Source organism: Acipenser ruthenus, chromosome 1 (assembly GCF_902713425.1).
Source record: "Acipenser ruthenus chromosome 1, fAciRut3.2 maternal haplotype, whole genome shotgun sequence".
In the NCBI taxonomy this organism is placed as follows: domain Eukaryota; kingdom Metazoa; phylum Chordata; class Actinopteri; order Acipenseriformes; family Acipenseridae; genus Acipenser; species Acipenser ruthenus.
In genome coordinates this window covers 64,721,571-64,748,674 of record NC_081189.1, presented here as the reverse complement: position 1 = coordinate 64,748,674, position 27,104 = coordinate 64,721,571, and the positions used below count along the sequence as shown (strand labels likewise).

Genomic DNA, 27,104 nt, shown 5'->3' with positions numbered 1-27,104 from the left:
ATCTTTTTCATTGGCAGAAAAGGGTGAATAGGCACCAACACTGACTTTGATAGCCACTGAGAATTCACTTCCAACCTGTAGTACACCCCTTCCTCTACCTCAGTTTGTAAGTCAGAAAAATCTAAACCTATATCTGCTTTATAAGCCATTTTCATCTATATATATATATACTGTATTTTGTGACAGCTGGAACTAAGCATTGTTCTCCCTCTGTGAACGGCATCAAGCTGATCTTATGCATCCAAGGAGTCACGGCACCAGTGTAACCCTTGTGGTTTCGTAGACCTGGCCAGTACCCAAGAACGTCACACTGCACACCAGAGGAGTTGATTTTTTTCTTATGCTGAGTTATTTTGTACATCTGACAAAAGATATTAAAATACAACAAGTCAACTTCCAGTCTGTCACAGAGTTATTAACAGTAAAGCATTTATCAAGGAAGAACAATTAAACTGGAATAAAATTGGTTGAATTCACATCTAAAAGCAGGTCGTTTTTAACTTTGTTACACTTGTACTTGTGATCGCCGAATCTCCCAACAAAAATAAAAATAAAACTCACTCGTCTAGCTTTCTGTCGATCTAACTTTACTTTCATTTTGAAAGTATATAAAACCATCCCTGATTGGTTGCTGGAGCCTTTGGAGATGTCAGTCATTTTAAAACGGCTTAAAATGGACATCTAATGTCACCATTACATCATCGTTCATATATGAAAGGTTTCTAGCGATGCTGTAGCGGAAGGGTTAAGAAAGTTTTATGGAAGATAGGAAATTGCTCTAAACTGATAAAAGTGTCGGTAAAAACTTGGTATTACATGTTTGAGAAAAGGAAGCAAGTTTGTTTTAAAGATGTTGGATGAGCAAGCGGTACTGAGTTTAAATTACAGGCTGGTGCTGCAGAGGCCATGGCCCATAGATAGGCAGGGAGAGAGAGAAATTGCCATTCTGTCAGGGAATGGTGTTCAAAAAGCCTTTTATATAAATATATTGTGTTCATACCACCCAGAAGAGAAATAGTACAAACACTTTCCATCATCATGTACTGGGTCCATTATAATCTTTAGAGCCTTATATCTACCTGTATGATCAGTTATTGAAGGGGGTGTAGGAAATAAATATTACAAGACTGTGATGGGGAGCCCTGCCCCTATGTATATATTTTGCACTATGTTTATGATTTATTGTATTATTTTGGATTTGTATTATGATTTCTGTAAATGTATATACCGGCAAAGGGCAGTGTTGTTTGTATTTTGTTGTTTTGTGGAAGGACGTGGAAGGTGCCATCCGCCATGGTATTGTTTTGTATTATTTATTAATTTAAAATACATCGAAGATGTGTGACTCATCAGCTACTGAGTATTTAATTAGCTGACAGTCACACATCTATTTCTGTTTGACTTCTTGGTCGTGCTCTACAAACAGATGGCCGCAAACTGCCTTCATACATCGTTTTCTTATGCGTAATTGAGGTTGCATCTTTGTAAATGCATCTTTATTTGATGTTTTATTTTTTCCTCAAATCGAGGGTGGGAAATTTGGTCTGCATCTTAAATTCGAGGACGTCTTAAATTTGAAGGTATACGGTATATACTAGTAACTTTTTTTCTTTGATAAATGTGCACACAGACATAATAAATAACCTTGAATAAAGGCTACAATCCCCAAATAAACTTACTATGAACTTGAATTTTTTTTTTAATTATGTGTGTTTTTAGAAAGTATATCCTTATGAAATCCCTTTTAAAAGTGTATGTATGTATGAATTCACTAACAGTAGCTCTGGCCTCGTCTCCTCCAAAACTGTAATGTGGTGCTTTGTATCTGCTGTGCTGATGGTCCTTCCTCCTTCCCCACCGAATTGGTCCTCTATCTCTAGATTTGAGACTGACAGTCGTCACTTCCCTATTGGAGCTAGACGCTGATTCCATGCATTTGTTTACAATTTTATTGTTCTCTCAGAATAATGAGTAATAGCAAAATTACTTGTGCACTATTCGTCTTGGAAAAATGGCCATACCATATTTATTTGTCTGCGTTGATTGGCACAGCCCTATTCTAAAAGAACTTTAATGTTTAAACAGTTTGTTTTCTCGCTATTAGTTACTTCCGCAGATAGAGAATCCCATAAGAAACCTTTGTGTTTAACTGCAAGCACAAGGTTTTTGGTGTCAAAAAATTTCTGCCTGCAGGTGAAAGATAGCTAGCTGATTGGCTCTTCAAGTTGGCAATTGGCTGACACCATTTGGCTGACATTATTTATCTTTAGTACCATTGTTACTTCAAGTTGCAGTTTTGGACCAGCATACCATAACAGTCTGTAGAGAAGCATATCCTTCAGATATAAGAACAAAATAAAGATGAAAGGGAAGGTGGCTGGCTGGAAGGCCAGTAATGTGTCACTAGCCTAATATAACTGATGGCAGAAAGTGACACTGTATCACAGTATACTTTTTTTTGTGCCTTCTTCATCATTACCAATTCAGTGTCCTCACTCAAGATGAACTCTCAGCGGCATAGTAGGAGCCCAATCATGGGTTTGTCAGTTTCTCACTGGATGGGTGAATAAAGACCTGCCATCCATAATACATACCTCTTTATTCCAGTCCAAAACTGTCTAAAAAATGCAAGCTGTTATAAACTCAGAAGTGTTGACAGGTGTTGAAAATCTGTAAATGTGTTAATTGGAGCACAAAGTCTATGATATATATATATATATTGTGACAAAGTGAACTATAAAATATATGGGAAAGTGGTGGACGGTGTGTATATTGGTCCAAGAGTGAAGAGAAGCCTGTATCCTCTCCATTGAATTCGGGTTATATAAGTAAGTTGTAGTCTTTGACTGCCAATGTCACAAAGACTACAATTCCCAGAGCTCCACAGGAGCGACCATTTTGAGACAAGGGTTTTCACCTGTCTCCAATTAGGCAGCCATAAAAGAGCATGGGTTTGTTCAAACGCGAGTGTGTGCAAAGGGTATGACATGCAGAGAGACCGATGCATGCTGGAAACGGATTAAAGGTTGGTGTTCTACCTAGGGGAAGACAACTGCTGCCTAGTTAACGTATTCTGTTTGGTCAGTAAACAGCTTAGCTGTCTGACTTATAGAAAGGGGTAGTTAAAAGATAATTAAAAGGTTTAGTTAGTGCTCTTAATAAAGAGCTAGGTTTTGTTTGGTTTTGTTTGTTTACGTTGTTGATATTTGATTTGTGTGACTCTGGATAAAGAGAACACGGTAATAAACATACAGGCACCGCCCTGTTTACAATAAAATACTGTTGTCCAGTGTGCTTGGTTCCGAAAGACTGTGTTCAAGACCCGGAAGAACCGTGACAAAACACCCCAGTCTGTCACATGTGGTGGAGAATGCGGGCAGCATTAAAAAAAAAATAAAGTCTGTGAAGCGGAACACAACAGCTTGCAACCATGGAAACAGTAGTGCAGGGGCTCTTACAAGTCGCTTCAGCGCAACAAGAAGCAACACGGGTCCAACAGGCAGCACAACAAGAAGCAACACGACTCCAACAGGAGACCAACCGGATCCAACAGGACACAAATCAGTTACTGCGAGAGGAACAGTTGAGAGCCAGTTTGACTCTGCAAAAAGACATACAGACCTTGGCAGAGCAAATCAATGAGTTGGCCAACAGGGTTTTGCCTAGCCCTCAACCCATACGCGCTAGTCACTGGTTACAGAAAATGACTAGTAACGATGATGTTGAGGCTTATTTGAAAACCTTTGAGCGCACTGCTGAAAGAGAGAAGTGGCCCACTGACCAGTGGGCTGGACTAGTCGCTCCTTTTCTTGCTGGGGATGCCCAAAAAGCGTATTTTGACCTGGAACGAGATGAGGCTGCCGACTACGGCAAACTAAAGGCAGAGATCCTTGCCCGACTTGGCGTCACTACGGCGGTTCGGGCTCAAAACTTCCATGGCTGGAAGTACCGGGAGGATAAAGCACCCAGGTCCCAAATGTTCGACCTCATTCATCTAGCCAGGAAATGGCTCCAACCTGAGGCTTTAACCAACGGTCAGATAGTGGAGCGAGTTGTGATGGATAGGTACCTACGAGGATTGCCACCAGGTCTGCGCAAGTGGGTTGGTCAGGGAGACCCATCTAATGGAGATCAGCTAGTTGCGCTGGTCGAACGCTACATTGCAGCAGGAGCGCTACTTCAACCAACTGGACCGGAACGTTCCCCGATCCCGAAAACCCGGAACTACAGCGGAACTGGTAAGACTGTTCCTGGGGAAAGGGGAACCGAAGAGCAGACTAGGTCTGTGAAGGGACATTTTGAGAGTGGGGTATCTGAGGGTAAACATGACCCAGGGCTTAAACAAAAGGGTTTTGAAAGGTTTAAAATTCAGTCATTTAGTAGGCCCTTAAGGTGTTTTAGGTGCTCTGAATATGGTCATATAGCGGCCAACTGTCCTGGAAATGAGGAGCCTATGCAGTGTAACATGGGGGAACAACCTAATAACAGTTCTCTATATACCTGTACTATAGTTTCTGTAGCACCGGGGAACCCAAAGGGGGAGAAACACATGTGCCCAGTGGTTGTAGAGGGGATTAAGGGTAAAGCATTACTCGATTCAGGAAGCATGGTAACTCTGGTGGCCGCGCAATTAGTGGACCCGCATAAATTAGATAAGGACCAGGACCTTAATATTACTTGCATACACGGCGATACGTGCCACTACCCAACGGCAATTATAGGCATTACAACGAGTGCTGGGTCGCTTAAATATAGAATGGGAGTAGTACCGACGTTGCCGTATCAAGTAATATTGGGTCGGGACTTTCCCAATTTTACTAAACTATGGGAGAAACAGGTTGCATTAGATGAACCCGATAAAACTGAGGTGGCAGGAAGAGAGCCACAGAGTAACGGCCCAGAACCCTTACTTCCAGTGTTAGAGAGTGACATTGTTACAGAGTGTAAACCAGAGTTCCCAATGGACGTAATGATAGGAGAGGAAGTGGATCACGAGGGGCCTAGCCTCTCTGGTAATGGCCCAGACCCAGAACAAAACTTACTCGATTTGGGAACAAATGCAGAAAATTTCGGGACCGCCCAATTACGCGATCCCACTTTAGGTTCTGTCAGGGAGAATATAATGGTGGTAAATGAGGTTCAAACAAATCCTGAGATTCCTCTGACCTATCCTCACTTTTCTATGCAGAATGATTTGTTGTATCGTGTAGATAAGAAGGGGGAAGAGATTGTGGAGCAGCTAATTGTGCCCCAGAAGTTCAGGAGGGTGGTACTAGATTTAGCCCATGGACATCCCTTAGGGGGGCATTTAGGGGTGGAGAAAACCACAGAACGTATCGTTCGCAGGTTTTACTGGCTTGGGATACATGCTGATATAGCCCGACACTGTACCTCCTGTCCTGAATGCCAGCGTACGGCCCCTTTTAAAACATTTCGCAGCCCATTAGTGCCATTGCCAATAATAGAGACTCCGTTTGAACGCATTGCCATGGATTTAGTAGGCCCCCTAAACAAGTCAGCCCGCGGACATCAGCATATTCTGGTTATCCTAGATTATGCTACGAGATATCCGGAGGCTATTCCTCTCCGTAATACTTCAGCTAAAGGTATTGCCAAGGAGTTGTTTGTGGTGTTTAGCAGGGTAGGAATCCCAAAAGAGATACTTACGGACCAGGGCACTCCTTTCATGTCTCGGGTTACTAAGGAACTGTGTAAATTACTGAAAATTAGACACCTGAGAACCTCTGTCTACCATCCCCAAACGGATGGGTTAGTGGAGCGCTTCAACAAGACCCTTAAATCAATGCTACGGAAGGTAATTGATAGGGACGGTAAAAACTGGGATTTCTTGCTGCCTTACTTAATGTTCGCTGTACGAGAAGTGCCCCAAGCCTCTACAGGATTTTCACCTTTTGAGCTTTTATATGGCAGACATCCCCGGGGCCTTCTGGACATAGCGAAAGAGGTCTGGGAGCAAGAACCCACCCCGTATCGTAGCATTATTGAACATGTCTCTCAGATGCAGGACCGAATAGCTGCTGTAATACCCATTGTGAAGGAGCATATGCGGCAGGCTCAAGCCCAGCAGAGGCACAGTTATAACCGACAGGCAAGGGTCAGGGTTTTTCAGCCTGGAGACAGGGTTCTGGTATTAGTTCCGACCGTAGAGAGTAAATTTTTGGCTACCTGGCATGGCCCATATGAGATCATAGAAAAGGTTGGTGAGGTAAATTACAAAGTGAGACAGCCGGGGAGAAGAAAGGTGGAGCAAATATACCATGTTAACCTCTTAAAAGCATGGAGAGACAGGGAGGGTCTGTTGGCTATGAACGATAATGCATTTGTAGAATCTAAAGAAGTTCAGCCTGAGCCACAGGTTAAAATAGCAGATACTTTATCGGAGACCCAGAAGCAGGAGGTACGAAATTTTGTAGGAAGAAATAGGGATGTGTTCTCCGCCATACCTGGCAGAACCGACATCGTACACCACAAAATATTGACCAAACCAGGAGAGAAAATAAAAGTAAAACCCTACAGAATACCTGAGGCAAGAAGGGAGGCCATTAAAGAGGAAGTAAAGAAAATGCTTAAGCTTGGGGTGATTGAGGAATCACATAGTGAATGGTCCTCACCTATAGTGCTAGTTCCAAAACCTGATGGGACACTTCGCTTTTGTAATGATTATAGGAAGCTGAATGAAGTGTCCAAATTTGATGCTTACCCGATGCCTAGAGTTGATGAGTTGATTGAGAGATTGGGACCAGCTCGTTATTTAACAACCATCGACTTAACAAAAGGATATTGGCAGGTCCCTCTAACTAGCGAAGCCAAAGAAAAGACAGCATTTTCCACACCCGAGGGCTTATTCCAGTACACAGTACTGCCTTTTGGTTTGCATGGGGCTCCTGCTACATTTCAGCGCATGATGGATAGGATCTTAAGGCCACATCGGGAGTATGCAGCCGCGTATTTAGATGACGTGGTAATATACAGTAGTGACTGGGACACCCACTTGGTGAGAGTACAAGCAGTACTAAATTCTATAAAAAGTGCTGGTTTAACTGCTAACCCCACTAAGTGCACAATAGGGCTGGAGGAAGCAAAATATTTGGGGTTTAATGTGGGAAGGGGCGTTGTAAAACCACAAATTGATAAACTAGAGGCAATAGAAAAATGGCCACGGCCAGTGGGAAAGAAACAGGTTAGGGCATTCTTAGGACTAACCGGTTACTACAGGAGGTTCATCCCTGACTTTGCTACAATAGCCGCACCCCTCACAGATCTTACCAAAGGCGGGAAAAACCTAATGGTAAAGTGGAATGCAGAAGCGGAGGCTGCCTTTCAGAGGTTGAAAGCGGCTCTGTGCACGCAGCCAGTATTAGTTACGCCAAATTTTGATAATGAATTCATGGTACAGACAGATGCTTCTGAAGTAGGGATAGGGGCAGTGCTTTCCCAACAGGTCCAGGGTGAGGAGCACCCTGTAATGTTTTTAAGTAGGAAACTCTCTCCACAAGAGAAGAACTACGCTATAGTGGAAAAAGAATGTTTAGCAATTAAATGGGCATTGGAAGCACTTAAATATTACTTACTGGGCAGACGTTTTAAACTAATTACTGACCATGCTCCCTTAACTTGGATGAAGAACAATAAAGAGAAGAATGCTAGGGTAACCAGGTGGTTTTTAAGCCTACAGGCATTCAATTTTACAATTGAACACAGGGCTGGCCTTTTGCAAGGCAATGCGGATGGGTTATCACGTGTTCACTGTTTGTTCACCAAGGTCGCTCGTACCAGTAGGTCTGAGCTGGGGGGGAGGATGTGTGACAAAGTGAACTATAAAATATATGGGAAAGTGGTGGACGGTGTGTATATTGGTCCAAGAGTGAAGAGAAGCCTGTATCCTCTCCATTGAATTCGGGTTATATAAGTAAGTTGTAGTCTTTGACTGCCAATGTCACAAAGACTACAATTCCCAGAGCTCCACAGGAGCGACCATTTTGAGACAAGGGTTTTCACCTGTCTCCAATTAGGCAGCCATAAAAGAGCATGGGTTTGTTCAAACGCGAGTGTGTGCAAAGGGTATGACATGCAGAGAGACCGATGCATGCTGGAAACGGATTAAAGGTTGGTGTTCTACCTAGGGGAAGACAACTGCTGCCTAGTTAACGTATTCTGTTTGGTCAGTAAACAGCTTAGCTGTCTGACTTATAGAAAGGGGTAGTTAAAAGATAATTAAAAGGTTTAGTTAGTGCTCTTAATAAAGAGCTAGGTTTTGTTTGGTTTTGTTTGTTTACGTTGTTGATATTTGATTTGTGTGACTCTGGATAAAGAGAACACGGTAATAAACATACAGGCACCGCCCTGTTTACAATAAAATACTGTTGTCCAGTGTGCTTGGTTCCGAAAGACTGTGTTCAAGACCCGGAAGAACCGTGACAAAACACCCCAGTCTGTCACAATATATATATATATATATATATATATATATATATATATATATATATATATATATATTTGTTGCCATGTTTAATTTAAATCAGTCTACAAATCTTAATTTCAAGCATTAAATAAAAACTCAAATGTATCAAATGATGATTAAATTGAATATATACAGTACTGCACACATTGGTGGTGTTTACATGCCCTGTGAATTTGATTGGCATTCGGGCAACAGAACCAAGAACATTGTGTGTTAAGGCTCCTGCTAATTACTATAGTATGTTTCTGTTGGTAGGTATGTGTGGCAGGCTGGCTGGGTGGTGACGTCAGGTCAGAAGCAGGAAGGAAACACACCAGTACTGCAGATCAAAATAAATGACGTGGCGCACCGTTTTATTTTTAAATAACAAAAAATAAATCAAAGATTTAAACAAAACAAAACACTTGCTCACAGAGCCAAAAATAAAACAGGTAAACAAAAACAAGTCACAAACACAAAGTATAAATAAACCATACAGGTCAGGCTGGGCTGTAGCCTTCACTGTTCCTGTATCTTTTTTTTTAGTTTCGTTTTTCTCTCCTCGCTCTCTCCACTCTCGCTCCTCATACACCCACCCAGTACTCCACCCAGAGCGCAGAGAGCTGCAGGCTTATATGCAGGTGACCATCTCCCGATTGGCAACAAAATGAATCACTTAATTAATTCGGGAGATGGCCACCTTCTGCACGAGTTTATTAATTATTCCTGGCAGAGGACGAGCACCAATCTCGCCTCTGCCAGAACACGTTTTAAAATAAACAAAACAAAACCGCACGGCGTCTCGCCGTCATAAATAATAAATACATAAACAAACAAATACAAAATCAAACAAATACAAAATAACACAGGGGCGGAGGGGGAAACCCTGTTCTAAAATAAAGAAATATATTTAAACAGCAGGGCTTACTACCTCCCTGCTACAGTATGTTTAAATGAAAAGTAGCCTATACAGAATACTATAATAGCACAGGTGAACTAAATGTGTGTACAATCAGAATTGGAATTGTTTGTAAACAATTTCATATTCTGGAAACTCATTATCTAGCATACTATACTAAAATTGTTCAGAAATTGTTCCTCAAACTTTTCATATAAAGCAAGAAATATCTGTATAGTTCTGAATTATTTGGTAATTAAGTCCATTGCTTTAAGTTGTAACTCACCTTGGTCACTGATTTATCCGTGTCTAATTTGGTGCCAAAAAATAAAGCACTTTTTTGACACATTTGGAAATTGGAATTGCTTTTCATGCACAGTAAATAATGCATTTGCTAAAATGTGCCCTATTTTGTTTTCTGAGCTGAGATAGAGGAAGCGTGGAGGAGCAGATAGTCTCTATCCTGTGCACAGAACAAGTGGAAGGGCTGCCAGGGCTGACAGACAGCCATGTTTCCATCAAACAGTTGTTTTTTTTCATCAACGCAGCACATTTCTGCCCGGAGGGGGTACTTAATTAAAACTTAATGACACATGTTGTATGTTAATGAAATACTCTACAGCTATGGCCAAAAGTTTTGCAATACCTAGAATATTAGGATTCAGGACATAATAACTTTTTTATTTTATTTTTTTTATTTTTTTTTACATAATTTACATATTTTATTTAACATCATGTAATCAAAGAAAATACAAAATGATATTGCAAAAGTGTACTGGAAGCCATAATAGTAGAGTATTTCATGTAAGATTTTGAAATGTCACTTTCCTTTTTTCCCCTTTTTTTCATAAGTCTGTGTAATACAGTTCTATATGCTGCGTTATAGCATATACAAAAGGTATAGCTCTGCTGTGACCAAACGTTCTTTCAATTAGAATGTTGGTAACCATGGTTCTGTTGCATGTTGAATACGATAAAGGGGTTTCGCTAAATTAGACGTTTCTCAATGGCATAAAAAGTCTGTATTTTTTTTTAAGCATAAAGGTCGATTTCACCCATGCTCTGCTTGAATTGAAAAATAAAGATCGAAAAAAAAATAGGTAAATTCTTTCTAAAATAAACATAGATATTAATTGATGATTTGACAAAAAAATAAAAATTAAATAGTAGCTATAATTGAGTAACACATGTTAAAATGTATGGCTTCTTTTTGTAAATCTTGTGTTTTCATGTTAGATTTCAAAATGTTACATTTTTTCAGTTTTTCATTAAGTATGGAAAGCTACAAAGCGGTATGTAATTCAATATGTTAACGTAACATTATTCAGCAGGTTTCATCCAACTTTATGAAGCAAAATTTGTTAATTCTATAATTCTATAACTTTTAGCCATTGCTGTAATTGGCCCCATAATTATCAAAATGAATTATTCTGGAATCACATTTGTTTTTTGTTTTGCTGAACCTTTTTATTTTCTGTGTATCATTAAACACACTGAGCGCAGCAGCGTCTCAGTTTCACTCACCACTACTGTCTGTCTGTGTACTCCTTTCAGGTCTGACGTCATCACTAGAGCTAGCCTGTTACAGCACACTATTCCCCTCATTAGTGCTATCTTTCTACATCATTTGATTACATTACAATGCATTAGGCATATTCAGCAGCTGCTAATCAACCCAACACCTTATGTTTAAGGTGTGTGTGTGTTAAAGGGCACCTTATCTAGGTTTATTAATAAGGATTTCAATCGCACAATCGTATGCGCAATATTTGTGGAATGCTCCACTTCTAGCACAAAAATGATGTTCCAAAATGTTGAAGGCACATGTGGAAGTTTACAATGAATCACTCAAAATGAATGTACTGTATTTAAATATGAACGTGTATTATGTTTAAATAGTTGTACTTGGATCACATTATATATATATATATATATATATATATATATATATATATATATATATAGCACAGATATAATTTGATGTCTATAAGCACAGACCTTTCCAAATAACTGTTTGCTCCATTCACACAGAGGAAATCAATTAAAGGCCTGAATTTATATTAAGATCACTAAAATTTATCACTTCTTACACTGAACTGTACAGATGGTTACAGTCTTTCAAATGGAAACAAGGAAACAGGTTTATCATCATAGCAGTACAGTTGTGTATATATCACTGTAAAATGTACCTTAAGAGATTATTATTACTAGTGGCTGGGTGGTTTAAGCATTAACTGCACCTAAAGGTTAGTGAAGTCTAGTAGTATGAGTAAATCTGCTTAGCAGAAAGACTGCACACACAATGGGAGATTAATTAACATTCATATTGTAACACAAAGTAGTACAGATGCAGTACACACATCACTTAAAATATTTTTAAACATGTTATTTTAATATGACGGATTCAATTTTGTATAAAGTTACAGATGTACTGTGTTCCCAGTACAGATTTGATAAGCCTGTTTTTACATGACATATTGTTATCATTCATTTTCTATCCTGTCAGCCCAGGAAATAATATAGACCAAAAAGTCAAAATAATATTAAAAAATCACCTGGGGTGTCCTGTAATAAAAGTGCCCAGGGTGAGACGTTCCATGTTTGGACCATTTAAGACCAGGCTGTATATAAAAATGTGTGCAATATGTTTTTGTTTGTTTGTTTATTGTATTATTATAAAGGTTTTAAGGCTATTTTATTAATAGAAATTTGGTAGTTTCTCTTTACTTGTTCTAGCTTTGTTTGATGTTGTAAAAACGTACATTCATTCTTTCTTGAGATTCATCAGTTTTAGGTACAGCGCAAGCTTTCTCATACCACAGGGTCCCAAACATAATTAGCACTTGCTATGTGGGTTTTGCCCATCAAGTTCCCACGTGACTATATAAATGCATCTCAAATAAATAAAAATGCTTGCTAGATCTACAGAAATCCCCAGAGGAGACAAACAGAAGCATTATAATCTCAGATTTACAAACCACTATCATATTCAAATTTGAATTGGATATAGCTTTGATGCCTTTTTTTTATTTTTTCAATAGGTATTACTGTCCCAAGAAGCAATTTCAATGCAGCTGTGAATATAAAGACATTAAAGTAAGTGTTATGTTTTATTTATACAAATACACGTCATTGTGTGATGATCGTAACAGGGTGCTTCAAAAACAGCATGTCTCAGCAAATAAAACTGAATTAAGTAAAGATTTAAATTTAAACATGACCAGTGAATGTAGGTACAGCATACCAATCTATGATGGCTGACCCGGTTTTATATACAGTGTAAAACGTGATGTTTTATTTATCCTCTGGAAAAAATATGTAGCTTTCTAATCAAGAGCAGATCGGTTTAGTTATGCCTTGTATTTTCATCAGTGCCATGCCTCTGTTATTATTAATTCAAATGTGAATTCTGATTTCAAAATATGGTACAGCCTCTCAGGAGCAAGCAGTAAAAGAGAATTTCCACTGCAGGCACATGCAAAGGGTTCTCATAATCCAGTAAGGTTATAGTGAAATGTATTCTGAATTTTCGATAGGGCTTAAATATTGCCGTGCATGTTGTTTGGTTAAGACTGGTTAAAAATCAAGGCAGTTATCGTGTTTGCCCAACATTGTGTGACAGACAGGTCCGATCATCGTATACAGTACATGCTATGTGATTCTATGGCAAGCCAAATTATCTTTTAGAGATATCTCAAATTGCATTTTAAGATATCTTGAAATGAACTTGAGATATTTGCTAGTATGGTACAACAAACTGTCATTTAGAGATATCTCTAAATAACTTTTAGTTATAACTGTTTTATTTAGAGATATATGTAAATCTGGGTCAATATTTTGGTAAATCGATAAACCATATCCCTTGGTTCAATAACAGTTTTAAAAGTATTGGGTTATCGAAGCAAATGACAAACTGAAAATATTTCATAAGGAGCACGCCCCACTATAAACTCTTTAATGTCCTTACAGGTCAAAAATCCAAGTTTTTTTTTGTTGCCTGAATAAAAGCATCAATGTATTTAAAATGTGCAAGACCAAGTGTACTCCTACTAAAACACAAATGGCTGGCATTGCAGCTGCTCTTTTACAAACACACACAGAATACCCAAGCACCACAAAAAAGTATCTTGTGAAATAATTGATCCTTTCACCCGCTTTGAGGAAATCCAGAACACTTCTTAAAAATACATTAAAACAATTCTGCTCCATCCTCAGCCTCCTCACATTTGGTAATGTTTGTTTGTTTGTTTGTGCCCATTTCCAAAATCCTGCTGTGTGGTCTGGTCTTCCCCATTTTCATTTATATTAAATTATTATTGCAAAGAACAAAATGTCTTCAACCAAACATACTAAAACATGTATATAAATATCATCATGCATGGTTAATGTAAAATGTCAATTTTGTGGGCCTTTATATGTAAAATATCTGCCAATACGTGCAGTTTCCAGTGTGCAATCTAAAATAATATAGATGTCTTAAAGCAAAATGTATAATTACAAAATGCATGATTCCCAACTGTAAAAAATGCAATTTTTTGCACTACTGCACTACTGAAGTTGGTTAGGAATCTAAGCATTGTATTATTGTATTATTAGCACAATGCACTTACTGAGGTAAGTGTGCGTAAAGGGTGGCTAGCTGTGGTTCTGAATTTTTTCTGTCCATATTTCGATTTGGCTCAATAGGACATGCTTTGCTGTGCGAATATATTTCATTGATAAATGCAATAGATTAAAGTAAGATTAGTGAAGAATGAAACAGGAAAAAAAAACTACTTTATTTTAAATGTAAAATAACTAAAGTGAACCGGTTTTGAGTGGTAAAATGTACTCTATTTTTACTACTGGAAATTGAATGTACTGCAGTGTCAGTTTATCATGTGTGGATGGGGGAAGTGGACAACAAATTGGCTGTTCTTCTGCACTCCAAAACCACACCCAAGTTGCATACTTTGTACTTCCCTGAACTTCCCTGCTATTTGTAATGTTGATCGACTTTGTGGGCAGTTAATACTGGGAAGCTTGAGGGAAGTTAAGAGCAGAACGTTTCAGTACTACGCTGCACAGAACTTGGTTTAATCAGCTTACTCTCCTGGTTGTTTAACATGCATAGATTTTTTTTTTTTTTAACACACTAGTCTATATATAATAATTAATGGCTAGGTTTACATACTGGAAGATTATTATCATGGTTTTATGACATCACAATAATGGATTTGTGTGATGCAATTTGAAAGCAATGGTAAATTCACCTGTTTACGTAGCTTTGAATTAATGATACATTTAGGAAAAATAGTAGTCGTACATAGTACATAATTGAACATTACTATTATGTGCTCTTCCTTATATATACAGCTGCTATTTGTATACATTTTTTTAAGAATAAGCAAAATGCTACATACAGTCTAAGCTTACACAGAAACATAGTGAAGTATTTCTAACTATTTAATTGGGAAACAACTGGCAATATACAGTGAAGCAAAATGCAATAAGAAAAAATTGTGCACAGGTGAATGGTCCCGATACCATCAGGTCATATATTTATCAACAAAAACGTTGCTGTTGGCACCACATTTTGTAACACCTGGTATGGATGGACAGCACAGTATGGATAAGAAAGCAAAAGCAAACAAAAAGCAAAGCGCTGCAATCAAATGGCTAGAAAGTATTGCAGCTATTTAAAGCAATTGACAATATCCTCATCCTTGGAGACATAGATTGTCAGAAGGGTATTGTACTTGATAAAGTTTTCCCTTTTCTCTACTGTTCGCTTTCATTTTCTTGGAATTGACTTCCCACTGTGAATAGATGGTGCTATTTTGTCTCTTATGTTTTCTTTATCTGAACTGTGGGGCCCTACAGTTAATTAACCTGGGGGTCATTTCACATCAACTCAATGAGAGGTTGTTGCTCGACCATCCCTGATATTCTCCTAACTCAGTCAGGTTCCTGACAAATGGAAATGAGGGAAAATGGACAGAGCTTTAACCCTTTCGATTCTTGGGGTCACGTCCTTGCTGTACTTATGTGCTGATGTTGAGGCTGTTATATTTCAGCAACCACATTCGATAGAGAACTTCTGGCTATACAACAAGATCACATAGTTTTTTACAGATTAATTTCACATATACTTTTTTCTTAATCCATGTTTACTTCATGTTTATGTGAGGCTAATTTATTAATGATGTTTTATGTCTAGGGTTTTAGTTGATCAACCACAGATACACATATTGATAGTAAAAATACAGTTCATATTTTCTATATCTTACCCAGTTGTGAACATATATATTTATTACTTAAAACATGTTGTCATTTTAGAATGGTTCCATTTAACAATATATTTATGCCTTGGGTTCCACTAACTGGGCAGCAGTGTGGAGTAGTGGTTAGTGCTCTGGACTCTTGACTGGAGGGTTTTGGGTTTAATCTCAGGGGGACACTGCTGCTGTACACTTGAGCAAGGTACTTTACCTAGATTGTTCCAGTAAAAACCCAACTGTATAAATGGGTAACTGTATGTCAAAATAATGTGATAACTTGTAACAATTGTAAGTTGCCCTGGATAAGGACGTCTGCTAAGAAATAAATAAATAAATAAATGCATGATAGTGCTTGTTTAACTATTTGAGGACTTTTCTTTTCAAAAGCTACAAAAAACTAAAACTAAAACTAGCTGTAAAAAACTGAAACTATTAGATATGAGTAATACTTTCAGAAACTTCTACATCAAGTATCACCTACACATGTTTAGACAACAAATATCATCACATGCAATTAAACAACTGTGCAGCATAAATTCAATAAATCATATCCAGACAGCACTCACATAGCCTATAACATTTTGACTTCAGTGACGGTTAAACGCGTGTGGCGTATATATCTGATTATTTGATTTTGGCCCGTTCCAACCCTTGTCCATTTTTCAGGGAACACAAAAAAGATACAATATCAAAAATACATATCTGAAAGGACTGTGTTTTAAAATAAGTAGGCTTCCATTTAGATGTACTGTATCAGTTTTGTTGGTACAGTACTACAATTTTCAACAGAAGTATTTTAATTCAGAACGGTATGATAATGAAAATATTACTTGCCAAAAGAGACGACATGGATTGTAATACAGTACATACTTTTAAATCTGATACGTATTGTAGCAGTATGTAAAATTCCCCGTTAACGACCCAACAGCAAAATGAAATCAAAATGTTACTGTGGCAATGTGCCCTGCCCCTGTGTGCATTTCTGTATTATATGTTGCGTGTGGTGTGTTAATGTTGGTGTATTGTAGTTGGTACACAGGATATAATGTGGGTAATGAGCACGAGTATTTAAAATGTATAATTGTATTTAGGCACAGGGATTGCACTTCACGTCACGTGCATTTAAAGTACTTAATATATGAACACAGAGTTTTCACAGATTAGTTCACGTGCTGGGATTCAAGTGAATAATTAATTGGTAATTGAATCCCAACACAATTGTATATATAGATGCACGTTTCATTCACTCGGGGTTGTGTGTTCGGTGAGTGGAGAACGGGTGTGGAGAGGAGAGAATTTCAAAAACTAAAAACTAAGGAGAAAGTAAATTTAAGTTTCTTTTACTCACCGTGTTTGTTTGTCTGTCCGTCCACTGTTTGTTTAAGTGTTAGTCCGTTTTGTTTGTCTATTTATTTTGGCCTCAAGTGCCGTGTCCTGTTTTCTGTTTAAAACCTTTTGTTTCTTTATTATTGCGTTTTCAGTTTCAACCCCAGTACTGCCTGTCTGTGATTTTTTTCTGGCCTGACGTCATCCCTGCAGCTAGCCTGTCACAGTTACCCATGCACAGAGCCTCATACAACGTAAAAGGTAATGCAATTTAGCAAAAGATTAAAAAAAATGCAGTTTCCAGAATTAAAACAGTATCCAAAGTCAGTTTTCAAAATTGCAGAATATAGTGCTTGATAAGGCCCTAATGTCACAGTTCATTTGCAAATGAAAATGCACAAAAACAATTAAAGATCACCGATTAAAAAAAAAAAGACATCACAGTATCTAAATCTGTTTAATGATTAACGGTTACATTACCATAGCTTGTCTCCACTTTGTTTTGGCTACATTTTCGTCAGGTGAAACTGGAGGAAGCGCTGTATAACTGCAAATGGGTCTCACTATTTCCCGCAAAAAAACGCAAGAAAACCACAAAAAAATGCAATCAGTAAAATATAAAGCAAAATTCAGTAAATTACAAAGATATAATTAAAGATAAAATACAAAGAAATTGCCACTGTAATGCATATTCATGAGCAGTCAAGACTGGGGCGTGGTTTGGTAGCGGGTAGATTTATTGTCTGTATCTAATTAATAGCAACTGCTTCAGACTGATTTGGCATTCAAATAAATTGTAACACTGAAGAGATGGACTTTGTAGCAGAAAACTGGTGATGGAGGGATGTGCAAAAGTCTCTTTTGAAAAAATGTCTTGTAAAGAAAAAAGAAAATAACAATGCTGTGACTATCGTTGCTCCATGGTCCAGCCTTTCTTTTTGGCCTGGAGGAATGTGCAAAAGGCTTCCAACTGGTTTTCACAAAAATGTTTTTAGCAGGTTAACAAACAGAGTTCCTTGGTAGTTTCAAAGTATAGGTGTTGGTACCTTGGTAAAGTAGACAGAAAATTGTGAATTGTAAGTCCTGCATGGAACTTCAAGATCTACACTTGTCTTCAGAAGATGCATGGCCTTTATAACCAGCAGAAGGTGGGAGGACACATGGCTTAGCCAATCATATAACCTTGCTATTATTATTGTTTATTTTTATCAAAATTGAACTTATTTTTTTTTAGTTCTATGTCCTGGTCCGTTGATTGAAACAAAGGGAATTAAGTCCTGGCATGGGTCCACGTGTCCCTATCAAAAGATGTTTATTGCTTAATTATTGTTTCCCGCCTGAGTCAGCAGGGTATTGGAAAACAATATCAACAATATCTCGATAAACTTCTCGGCATGCCTCTCTCTTACCAGTGAAATTGTGAAATGTTAAATGTCTGGTGTTTGATACCTACGACTGGAATGTTATCCTTTTGTCTTTTTTAAAGTGTAAATGCAGGCTTGTTCAACAATACAGAATACAAATATAGCTCAGTATATTATTATTATTATTTGTTTATTTAGCAGACACCTTTATCCAAGGCGACTTACAGAGACTAGGGCGTGTGAACTATGCATCAGCTGCAGAGTCACTTACAATTGTGTCTCACCTGAAAGACGGAGCACAGGGAGGTTAAGTGACTTGCTCAGGGTCACACAATGAGTCAGTGGCTGAGGTGGGATTTGAACCGGTTACAAGCCCTCCAGGTTACAAGCCCTTTTCTTTAACCACTGGACCACACAGCCTCCTTATAGCAGAATGGAATAGATTTATAGGACTAAGGGCATCATTTACAAAGTGGCGGTAATTTGGCCAGAATTGCGGGAGGAAAATTGAGATGACTGCGCATGGTATTTCACCAAGGCGTCACATCCTATTTACTAACTAATTAGATGCAAAAATACTAGTTGGAAAAATTCTAATTAGCATACAAACTGTGGGATGGCAACAGGTCTGAAGTTGCGCATGGTGTTTATTCTATTGACAACAGGTGAAGGAGCTTACTTCCTGGTGGCAGTAGGGATAAACATATGAGAGACAGATAAAATAAAATATGCTGAAATGATTTAGTTTCAATTTAAAATAATATTTTATTATCTACACATCCTACAACAACGTGAAGCCTACAACGCATCAGCATGGTTTGTTTTGTACTGTATTGCATGTAGGATAGACTACAAAAAAAAAGCCTGCTAGGTATTCATTTGATTTTACTACTGTACTGTTTAAGCCTACAGCCTACAGATCTGAAGGGACTAAATGTTTATGTGCTATATAGTATAAAACATATGTGATTTTTAATTTTTTTTTTTTTTTTTTATCATTACCTGAAAAAGATCTGGGTACTCGATTCTGGATTTTTTATCCGTGCCGACCTGTAATATATACACAAATATATGAATAACAAACTAGCTAAAGTACAGATAAATGCGCTTGGGGTCAGCGAAGGTAATGTAGATGCAATTAATATAATTGTTACAACGTAACCTCCCAACTTTGTTAAAGCCTGAAAGAACCTACAAAAAAATGTACATTGTAACTATGTTTAGTTTCAATTTTGGTAACTGTGTTTAATTACAACAGTGATGAATCTTGTAACATTGTGTCAAACAGTTGAAATTTGCTTCTAACACTGTTTGATGAATAAAGGTATTTAAAGGTTGGTTGGGTGTTTTTCTTTTTCAGTTATACTCAATTAGTTTTATTACATGCATAATTTTCATCTCAAATGGAACCTCGGAACGGAGTGTTCCGGGCAGTTTTATGAATAAAGGTAGTTATTTATTGTAAGGTATGTGAAATAAAGGTCAGTTCGGGTTTTTCTAGCAGCAGTACAGAAGCAGTGTCCTAGTATTGAACCCAGGGCCCTTTGGGCAACAGTCCAGAGCCCTAACCACTACTCTACAATGCATACATGTATAATGCGTAGCTCTCAGGACTACAACGACAGATCCGAGTTCAATTGTAGGTGGGACTTGTTTTAGTTTTTTGTTTGAAATTGAAAATATATTTACTTTTTTTTTTTCAGGTTTTGGGGAGGTGCTTATTTATCTTAGGAGGTTTTATTTATTTATTTATTAGTTTATTTATTTAGTTAGTTTGCTATTCATATATTTAGATCTATCTATCTATCTATATATCTATATTAATTAATTAACATAATATATATATATATATGTATCTGTATGTTTTCATTTGATTTATGTTTGTTTAGTACAAAAAAAGAATAACCTAATAAATATGAGGGTATATTGAAATAACATCAATGTGTTCTCTGTACACATTGCATTATATAAAAATATAGATATGTACAATAGGCTTAAACAGTACAGTAGTAAAATCAAATAAATACCTACCAGGCTTTTTTTTTTTTTTGTAATACAGACCAAACCATGCTGATGCGTTGTAGGCTTCACATTGGTGTAGGACGCGTAGATAATAAAATATGATTTTAAATTGTAACAAAATTATTTCAGCATATATTCTTTTTATCTTAGTCTACAATTAGCTCAAAATAAATCATAGTGTCGCATTAACACGTTATGGTTATACAGGACCTTAAATATCTGCCATTTCAAATCTGTATTTTTATTAAATAAGACAATGAAAAGCCACCAACCAATACTTTTGGGATATGCCTGCCACAGGTCAGGTATTTACTGAGCATTTTATATCAAAGCTGCTGATAGGCCCCTCCGTGGAATGATGTCCTCGGTCCCACCCACCGATGTATTAAATAGTCACTAGGCAGAGAACTCATTCTCTTGTGCATCGAACCCGCGAATGTGAGTGATGCGACCTCACAAGGTTTGGTGGTCGTCTTCTCTTTCAGGAAACCGGGGTTACATCCGTAACCTATCGTTCCCTTTCAATTCGAAGACGACCACCAACCAATACTTTTGGTATAATTTTCCCAAAGCCGTCGCGAGGGAGTATGAGCGGACAGCTTATGAGTGACGTCTTGCTGCCGTCAACTAGTGTTGGTGACGTGATCATGCATCCTCAAGGACCCTAAAGAAGGCATAGACGGATCTACCACATTAAGTCAGTAGAACCTGGTGAATGTATGTGGAGTAGCCCAGCTAGCTGCAATACATATATCATTCAATGAGGCTCATCTAAAGAGGACCCATGAAGTTATCATTATACGCAGTCAAGACCGTATCCACAATCCAGTGGGACAGTCGCTGCTTGGAGAGGGCTTGACCGAGGGTCATTTCACCATGACAGACGAAGAGCGGGGCAGACTGACGCAGTGCTCTCGTTCTATCCACATAACTTCTCAATGCCGGAACAGGGCAGAGGGAATTCAATCTCCAGTCCATCTCCTCTGCAAAAGAAGGGGGATGGAAAGCCTCGTTCCACTGATTTGATTCAAGTGAAAAGCCATAATCACCTTAGGGAGGAAAGCAGGGTTTGTGCGCAACGATACCCTGTTTCCATTGTCCCAAATACGCATACAGGAACTGTGCACTGACAGAGCCTGTAGCTCACTGACCCGCTTAGTGGAGGTGATGGCTAATAGAAAGGCTGTCTTCATAGAGAGATATTTCAACTCTATGGAATGTATAGGCTCAATCGGGGCCTTAGTGAGAACCTCCAATACCACGTCTAGCAGCAATATCGGCAGGAATGCATACAAGAGCGCCTTGGGCCACTCGTGGGCTAGGGCGTTGATGACTAGTGGACCTCCGCAGCGGCGGAGGGAGAAACACCATCGACTTGGGCTTCCCTGAAGCGTTTCTAAATGCACTGCACCACCTGAGGGTGCAGTTGCCATTCTGACGAGAGGAGGTCCGCTGCCCATTTCACCACTCCCGGGAGATGGACAGCCCGGAGGGATAGTGTCTCTGTACTCAGATCAGCAGCCGAAAGGCTATGTGGTGTAACCCCAGGGACCGAAGCCCTCCGTGGTGGTTCAAGTACGCTACCACCTGTCGGTTGTATATCACTCCCATCCTTACACCTTCGTGCAGGTGAGAGGCTTGTGTCAGATTTGCACGGACTCTTTTTATTTATATATATATACTCTAAGCACACTCTTAAACTCAGGGGAGATGTTCAGGAGGACATAAAGATGTTTCGGACTCCTGTAAGTGGATCGTTCATGCACTGAGCTTGCAATTTATCCATATGACTTTTAATAATCAAGAAATTCACACAGACTCATTCGATTTTAAGTTCTAATGAATCAGAGTAGTATTAGTACCCCTTTGGTTTATTAAATGCTTAAAAATGGATTGAGTAGTTACAAATTATGTCGAATCCCAGCTGACAGGCAACCTGGGCGGTCCAGTGCCATAACAGGTATAGTAGCATTAATACTTCAATATGTTTATGGTTATAACGTGTTTTGCCCTTAAGCTATGCATACATAAAGCTAAAAAATGCCACAGGCTTAAAAAATGAACATCCAATATATATCACTCTCTTAGACTAAAACATAAGTCATATACTGTACCTTATAGCAATGCATCAATATAAAAGAGAAATAGATTCAAAATAGTTCTTACCTTCCAAAATATATATATGGAAGTGTAGAATATAATGTAAGGACAGAAACTGTCTTCAAAGGCAAAGACTTCTAAATATGACACCAACAGCAATCAGCTCGATCAGAGATCTTCAGAGCATGGATCACATCAGCTTGTAGTTAGCAAGTTGAGTGACACTTGACTAGGATTTTACCTTGGGTTTTTATAGATTTTTTGCCTCGCTTCTTACGTCAGAAGTCTCAATGAAGTCTTAAACATTAATCACCCGGCAACTCCCGCCATAAAATTAATTAGCCATCATTAGTAGAAGAGTCTTCTGTAAGCATTTTCTCAGACGTATGGCATAACATGATCCTATGCTATGGTTCCCCCTCACTTGTTTTTACCAGGTCTTCATTAATGCTTGTGATTTAATGAAGCCATATATAATTCACCACTGACTCCCCTTTCCTGTACCAAGAGGTATTTCTTATATGTAACAGATCACTCATTATAGAAACCTTGGATTCCAACCCCCCCCCCCCCCCAACATTATCCTCCGTCTGGTACTGCAAACAAGCAAAGGTTACCAAGATTAATTACCTTCTCTTTGACTGAAGTTTTGACTTTGAGTTAATTTCTGCACTATATTCTCTTAGTTTCAAACTTAACAGTTCTTCTGTTAAAATAAAACATTTACACTTATACTCTGTATGAATTATTCTAGAATACCTGTGTTTAGCTTAAAGACTACTTTCAGATCAAGCTTATTTCTTTAAATAAGAGACATGACTGTGTGAACATTTAAGTTAATTAAATGAGATTCTCATTTCTGCTTTTCTCCTCAAGGTTATAAACCTTGGCACCAGTAGCTCAGACAAGTACAAGCTTAGCTCATTTCACAGGTGTTTTTTGGTCAGCGTGACCCCAAACTAGCTCCCTTTTTACTCAGACGTACAAAGATACTATAATATTTGTCACTGTTAGAACAGAATAAACAGGAATATAGAATGCTCTAACATAACTATATGTTAATACAGAGCATATTATAACTTCTTGTATGAACAGTGTGTTTTAACAATTTGTTTAGTATTTCTGCTGGCTTTATATTCTTTAAAACACAGTACAGTTATTACAACATTATAACACACATGCAGTTTCACAAATGTTCAATTTGTATCCCAAAGATCTGCCTTCCAGTAGCTGTCACAGTCTTGGGTCAGTTTCTGCTCTCAGTGAGTCTGTCAAAGCCACCACAGGTGTGTCTTTAAAAGCTTGATCCCTGCAAAAACTTAAATCTTCTTAGCAGAGCTTCCATCTCTACATTCCCATTCCCATCATCAGTGGGAAGACTTCAAATAAATTAAACTGTTTCTATCAAAGAGACATCTATCTCTGCCGCATACACCTTTCACTCAAAAAAGGTGATTGCACCTTGTACAAAGGAAGACGTGTTTTAGATTCATTCATGACACTTGTCTCCACCAGCGTAGGGCTTCCCAGCATGAGCGAGACACAGTCAGCCGACGATGTCTGTCATGTTTGGGGTGTAGCCGAAAGGCATTGAGCCACGCTTGGATCGGTTGCATTTGTAGTAACCCCAGTTGGACGGCTGTGAAGCTGCGGCCATCAGACCCAATAGTTTCTGACACAACACCAATTGCACTGTGGACTCCTGTTGAAACAGGTCTAAACAGTTGTGAATGGAGGCTGACAGGTAGGCTTGCATCATGAGGGAATCCAGCTGGAGACCCAAGTAGACCGTACTTTGCACCGGTATTAATTGGCTTTTGGCATTGTTGAGGGTGAGACCCAGTTTCACCAGATGCTCTGTTACTATCGCTGTGTAGGCCACTGCTCCTTCCTGTGACTGGGAGCAGATCAACCAGTTGTCCCGGTAGTTCATCACCCTGATCCCTTGCAGCCATTGAGAGGCCGAATGGCAGCACGGAAAACTCGAAGACGCTTAGCTGAAAGGCGAAGTGGAGATATTTCCTGTGTGCGGGACAAATAGGGACATGAAAATATGCTTCCTTTAAGTCCACAGTGGTAAACCAGTCGTCTGGCTGGACAGACTGGAGGGTGTGGCGATGTTTGACCATCTGGAACCTCCTTTCCCTCAAGAACCTGTTGAGGTGTCTCATGTCTAGGGTGGGGCGAAGGCCGGCATCCTTTTTTGGCACCAGAAAGTAACTCGAGTAGAACCTTGTGTGTTCTACAAGACGGATGGCTTGTTTGAGAAGTAGTGTTTCTTCTTCTTGCCTGAGAGCCAAGACCTGGAGAGAGTCGCTCACAGATGTAACCATGATCCTTCTAAAGGGAGGAGGTCCACTGTGGAACTGCAGCGTGTAACCGATGTGTATGATGGCAAGCACCCAGGAGTCTGAGGTGCAATTACACCAGTATTGCAGCTAGTGTTGTGTGAACAGGTGGGTCTGAGGCCGCAAGCGTTCAAGGCCCCTGCTGAGGTTGCTGAGGCTGGGGTGGAGCCTGTCTTGGAGGCTGCCTGGGGCGTTTCCTCTGGAACTGTCTCCCTGAGCGATGATGCGCTGTGGCCCCACGTCCGGCGTTTCCCCATGCTTGCTGACGGCTCCATGTATTAGTGCCGTGCCTCAGGCCACCCCATGGCGCAGTGGGGATTGGAACTGTCCGGGTTGCTGTAGTAACTGCCAGACACCAACGCTTCCCCCCTCTGTTGTGCCGTGGTACGGGAGGGGAGCATTGCAGCCACCTGCCGAGATGCCTCCCGCTCCCTGTAGGGGCATTGCAATATTTCTTCCACCGCTGGCCCGAAGTTATGGCCAGGGGAGATAGGCGCGTCCAATAGGTCCAACTTGTCCGTATCTGGGACCCTCGCCTGAGACAGCCACAGCTGTCTGCGTGCTACCACCAAGCTTGCCAGCTTGCCAGGTTTGACCCTGGAAGCCGGAGATCTGTAATAGCATACCCGAAACCAGGCGTAGCTCTGAATCTAGTGGTTCAAGAAGGGATACAGATTGCAGCATGCCATCCAGCTGCGTACACCTTTTTGAGGTGGTCTTCTGAGAACCTGCATTGGCCGTTAGGGCATACAGGATCTTTAGATAGATCTTCTACCGGGGGGGCTCGCGACAAGGCCGCTATGGTCCACCGGCGGAAACTGTGCTAGCACCATCGCCTCTGCACCTTGCAAGGAAGCCAGTGAGGCCATGCTATTGGAAACACTGGGCACCGAAGCCGGGTGGTGCCAGGAGGACTTGACCTCCTCCAGAAAATCCGGGAACACCAGAAAGTGCTGGGGGGGGGGGGGGTAGGGTGGGTCGAAGCTTGCGCTGGTCTGAACACTGACCGGCGTCATTCTGGCACTGCTTTCTAGGGAACCTGGAGGAAGCTGGAGGCTCGCTCCATGAGTGCCCGAACTGATCTTGAGGGATTGAGGAAACCTCAGAGCTGGGGCCCGCCTCCTGGTTCGTCTCCTGGACTTCTGGTTCTGGACGCCCTATCGAGTCTCTATCCCAGGGTGCCTCGATGGATAAGGCGTCATGTTCCTCCATGCTCATCGCCTCATCTCTCTCTGAGACGACCGGGATGACCGCCAGTGAAGGCAGGGTTGGTTCTGGGACAAGTGCCAGAGATGGAGCTTGGGCAGGAGCAAGGTCAATAGCCTGCTGCCTGATCAGATACTCTGAGCCATCTGGCTCTTCAGGTCTAAAATGTCCTTTGCCTGCTATGAGTTCATCGACTGCTTGCAGCTCTTTGGAGAAGAACTTGAGTGGCTGCGAGCTCGATGCACCAAGGCATCACAGCGCTGGGGCACCGAGGGTGTTGAAACACAGAGGCTCTGGAGCACTGGTGGTTGAAGGCATCAAGAACACCAATGCACGGAGCATTAAAGAGCTGAGACGTCGAGGCGCCGAGGATGCCGAAGCACAGAGGCTATGGAGCACTGGGGCACTGAGGGGCACCGATGCACGGAGCGTAAAGTGTTTAAGGCGTCAAGGCACCGAGGATACCAAAGCATCGAGGCACCAAGCCTATAGGGCTCCGGGGCACCGAGGCCATTGATGCAGGGGAGCACTTGAGCACCGAGGCTCTGAGGCACCAAGGTTGATAAAGGTGATGTAGAATGTTGAAAATAATTATTTTAAAATGAAGCGCCGTTGCACAGCTTTTCGCTCAGGCTTCAGCTGCCGAGTTCTGAGTCCGGGGAAGTGGCAAGCCGACTTCCAGCAATAAAATTGCCAAGAAACTCACAGAAAACTTGGAGAGAAGGGCTCTTAAAAAAAAAGACAATGAACAACTGGGAAGAGGTTAGTTTATACCCACCTTGCTTACCTGGTTGTGAGAGGCAAAAGAGAATGAGTTCTCCGTGATTGACTATTTAATACCTCGGTGGGCGGGACCAAAGATGGAGGGGCCTATCGGCAGCTTTGATTTAAAATGCTCAGTGAATACCTGACCTGTGGCAGGCATATCCCAAAAGTATTGGTTGGTGGTCGTCTTCGAATTGAAAGGGAACTGCCATTTCAAATTGATACACAGCTTCTGCTGCCTATGCTCTCCGCTTTGCGGCAGTATTCAGTCGGCTGAATTTTTGGGTCATTTTTGTCTGCGCAAAATCCTTGTCGGACCTTCGTGAATAGCTCAGGAATGTATGGCAGCTCATT

General features: G+C 40.0%; 1 protein-coding gene across 1 annotated transcript in view; it reads left to right on the top strand.

The window, feature by feature from the left end:
- The window catches only part of LOC117421382 (teneurin-3-like), a 932,247-nt gene that overhangs the window by 193,856 nt on the left and 711,287 nt on the right, over positions 1-27,104 (top strand). Inside the window, exon 2 of the mRNA XM_059027478.1 lies at positions 12,401-12,455. The gene's annotated coding sequence lies outside the window, so the exon portion shown is untranslated. The remainder of the gene's footprint in view (positions 1-12,400; positions 12,456-27,104) is intronic.